The sequence below is a fragment of the Anneissia japonica genome, unplaced genomic scaffold (assembly GCF_011630105.1).
Source record: "Anneissia japonica isolate Jap-2015-1 unplaced genomic scaffold, ASM1163010v1 scaffold14148_len48299_cov114, whole genome shotgun sequence".
Taxonomy (NCBI): Eukaryota; Metazoa; Echinodermata; class Crinoidea; order Comatulida; family Comatulidae; genus Anneissia; species Anneissia japonica.
Genome location: NW_022693364.1, coordinates 6149 through 10832, shown reverse-complemented (window position 1 = coordinate 10832; position 4684 = coordinate 6149).

Sequence of the window (4684 nt, the reverse complement as noted above, 5' to 3'; positions counted from 1 at the left end):
TTCAATTTGCGTGCCTGCATGCAGTGTACTATAATCTCAGTCAGACCGCCGTTTGTTAAATAGTGTTTTTGTTTGGATGCATGTATCATGAATAGAGTAAACGACTCAATAATTAGCAGGCCCTATGTCATGATACAGATTTGAATCCTAAAAATAAATTCAAAAGGAGTCAAAATATAAGTTGAAAGATTTTTGATTTTGAGACTGCTCTAGTTTTTGCGATACTGTACAATGAAAAAAAAAAACCCCAAAAAAACCAAAAAAAAAACGGTACTCTACAATAAATAAAGTAGTAGTTCTACATCAGTAGGTCGATGCATTTCTGGTTCCATTCTACACTTAGATACTGATGAGATTACATTGAAAATAGCCCCAGGCCTACGTTACTAAGATTTTCTCTATACGTTCATAAGTGCGTTGGCCGCCGAGAAAACGTTGCGATGCGGGGAAAGTGACACACTTCAAGGATTTTTGTTACGCATTCCTTAACATGCTTGAATTTAGCCAAAATGAATATAGTTAAACACAGTGCTAAACTGCTTTTTACCACAATTGTTTTTAATTGGTTTTTTGTGATTTTGTTACTCATTTTTTAACATGCTTAACTCTAGCCAAATTGGATATAGTCAAACCTAGTGCTAAAGTAGTTTATACTTAATTGTTTTTCATATTTTTTATTTTTTTTTGCGATTTTGTTACACATTCTTTAACATGCTTGCATCTAGCCAGAGTGGATATAGTCAAACACAGTGCAAAAGTGCTTTATATCACAATTATTTTCATGCCCCTTTTTTTTTTTTTTTTTCATGCCCCCTTTTTTTTTTTTTTTTTTTGATGATTTTGTTATGGTACTAATTAAAAATCATTTTTAAATCCTTAGGGGTCAATGGGTTAACATGCTTGACTCTAGCCAAAGTGGATATAGTTAAACACAGTGCTGAACTGCTGTATACCACGATTGTAGTTTTAATGGGATTTTTTTTGTGATTTTGTTGTTCATTCTATAACATGCTATACTCTAGCCAAAATGGATATAGTCAAACACAGTGCTAAGGTAGTTTATACGATAATTGTTTTTAAATATTTTTTTTCTTTTTTTTGTGATTTCGTTACTCATTCTTTAACATGCTTGAATCAATTAGTAGCGCAGATCTACACGAAGAGCGAGTGACGTCGTGAATGTCGAACGCTGACAGAGTGCACGCTAGAACAAAGGCTCCTAAAGATAATAGGAAATAATATACTAGACTCCAAATCCAGAGGTGACGGAACTAGGGGGTGCTGTGTTATGGAGAGTAATGTGTAATGGTCTGCAGTCAATTGGTTGTTACCATGCGCCAGTAATGTTGGAGTACATAGTACAGGAAGATGGAACTATTATGTAGGCCTAATGCATGAATAAAGTTCGGAGTTTGTCGGATAATGAAATGATTATTGTACATTTTAAGTGCTCCCTAAATTCATAAGTGTTAAGCTAAATTACGGTGATTAATTTAATTAGCGAATGGAGACAATTATTTCGAAATTTCCTCTTTCCAAGAGGTGGAAAATGCTTTGTGTACCGCGGTACTCATTTTCACAAAGAAATACACACAACTGTTAGCTAAAAATATGCCAATGTTAAAAGAACACCTGGGAAGAAAGGTGCAATCACGTTGTTGCCTAGCAAACGTCTGTACTGTATGGGGGGGGGGGGCAGCTACTGATGTACTGTGTAGCGGGGGACGATGAGGCATAATAATAAGACTAGGCCCAGGCCTCACTAGACAGTGCAATAATATGTGATAGAAAGTACACTTTCGAAAGAAATAAAATAAGAAAAAAAAAATAACTAAGAATAATTCATTTGCAGAGGTACCTTATTTAAGTATTATACAATGCTAACAATGCGGCTTTTGTAGCCCTGGCTTGGGCAAGGCATCCATGTGCAAAGCAGTGGTGTTTGTTTATCCATGAAAAAAGCACGCCGGGAAAGTTTGCCTTACCAGGAAAAGGTGACATAATCTAGCTTATGACGTATGCATGCCAACTATATTGTGAGTGTGACGTCACCAAAAATGAATATTTTCTATTATAACCAAAATATTAATAACTACAAGGTTTCTGGGCGTAAATTCTCTTAATATGAATTAAGGGTTGCACAATCTCCTTGCCATGGTAGTAGTTCGTCCTTCGTAATCGAAGATGACCAAGATAGTCCACCAGAAATACGGATTTGAAGCACCAAAGTTGGACATAATTGCAACAAAACGTTTTTTTATGAATATATATAGTTAAATTTTATATCTACAACATACAAAAAGTTTACCAAAATATACCCACGGGAAAGGTGATTTTTATAGCAAAGAAAACTGAACTATTTCACTGGGCTTATACGCCGTGCCTAGGATGTGTGTGCTGTGCCTTGATTACGAAGCGCTTTAATTTGATTTGCCGCTGACGCTTTTGATTGGTTAACATACCTTCAACAGTCTGCGCGTACTCATTTACGCAACACACGTACGTACGTACGCAAGTTCGTACGTACGTCACGTCTTCACGTCCCAGAATGTAAACACGGAAATTGTTAGATATTATAACCTCTTTAATATTTAATTTCAGGGTAGATGGAAAAAAAAAATGAGAAATACAGACTATTTCTCATAAAATACTACCATTTTCTGGAAGATTCATCGTTACTAGGCAAATTCAGAGGTTGTAGATCGCATCCACTGGAATACTCTCGCTTTTATGTATACTTTTATACAGTCAATAAAGTACGCCCTCTCTAATGAGATTAGTTTTTTTACTTCGTATCTCGCACAATGCGGTCGTTCGATTAAGGCTGAGATATGTTTGTTTAAGTGTCAAAATCTCAGTCAGAATGAGTTTTTTAACAAATTTGAAATAATTCCTATGAAATATTATTTTTCACAAGTGTCAATACTAGCAACGGAAAATATCATGTCGGGCCGTTTTTATGTGTGATAACAGAACCTATATCGAGGTAAGGCTAGGCCTAGCCTAGCAGCGCTGGATAGGCTAATGTTTTCGGCGCCTACGATATTTCATTTCACGACCTATCGCAAAATCAAAATGAAAAATTCATCCGCATATATTTTTTGTGTGGAACACAAAAAAAAAAAAATCAAATTTCAGTCTTATTTTACATTTTTTTCATTCTTAGGAATGTCTAAATTCAGTTAAACTAGCAATTCTGTATTATATTTATAAATCTTTCTAACATTATACAAAAATTAGATTTTTCTTAAAAACTGAAATTTTGCCGGGAATGGGGCTTTAATTTCAGGGTAGATGGATCTACAACAATAATTCAATTTTAATTTTAAATACAATGATAGGTACGATTAATTGACAAATAGTTAGGCCTGCCCAGTGTGTGCCGGCCCAGCTCAGACTCAGGAGCCGGAAAAAAAAGTATGTGATCTTACATCAATAGGCCCTATATAGGAATAGGCCTATTATTATATTTTCTTACCTAAAAACACCAATTAAAATTTTATAGCTAATACAATAAAACAAATTTATTTGCAAATAGTGTAAAATAATTGTTGATATTTTAAAAAGTATAATAATGACTGATAATTGATTTATTTGAAATAGGCCTACTATTCTACTCTCTTCAAAAAAATGTTGGAAATCACGTAAATTCAGGATTTGGTGCCGAATTACTGTATAATGCCTGTATAATGCCTTGTCTTCTGGTGAATAGCATGGACGGGGGTGACAGGCGACACGTACCCCAACTATTCTAAGGGGGTGGTCCCCATCAAGTTCCTAAGGAAGTCAAGAATATTCCTGGAAATTGTAGAATTGAACTGCATAAATGACCAGATTTTAACGAAAGACCACTTTACAGGCAGATAACATCTTATTTTATAACAAGATTCCGGTCGGTGTTTTCTGTCCACAAACATCTGAATTAACTGTAATACACGACTCGAGTGCGTGCCTTTATTATACAAGTATGATAAAAAGTGTGTAAAGATAAATTGGTTTTCGGCTCATGAAGTAGGTAAAGTAGATAAATCGAAGACAATTATGTTGTTATATTTCTATCGCAGCGATTCATATTAGATACAAGACAGGTTTATTGTCAAATTCAAATATGAAATTAGTTTTTCTCATGGCAACAAAAGTACATAAACAACAAAGAAACATACGATCAATGATAATTAATTTTACATCATATGTACAGTATTAATTAGATCTCTATGTTTGCCGAAAATCGTTAATAAGAGATCGTGAAAAATTTGTTGACGCTTTATTTTGTCTGGTGATGTGATGATGATGAATTTTACTACTGTATATGAAAGTGTCCTCCCATCTAGGTACTATTTTATATTTCTTTTTTACCTCGAAACATACGATCAATGATAATTAATTTTACATCATATGTACAGTATTAATTAGATCTCTATGTTTGCCGAAAATCGTTAATAAGAGATCATGAAAATTTTGTTGACGCTTTATTTTGCCTGGTGATGTGATGATGATGAATTTTACTACTGTATATAAAAGTGTCTTCCCATCCAGGTACTATTTTATATTTCTTTTTTACCTCAGTCCCAACCACGTACGGCTGAAGTAGAGCTAAGTAAATGTATGATTACTGCACCTGTAGACAAAATTTGAATATATTATTTTTTTCTCAATATTTTTTGAAATTTTAAAAAGGCCCCCA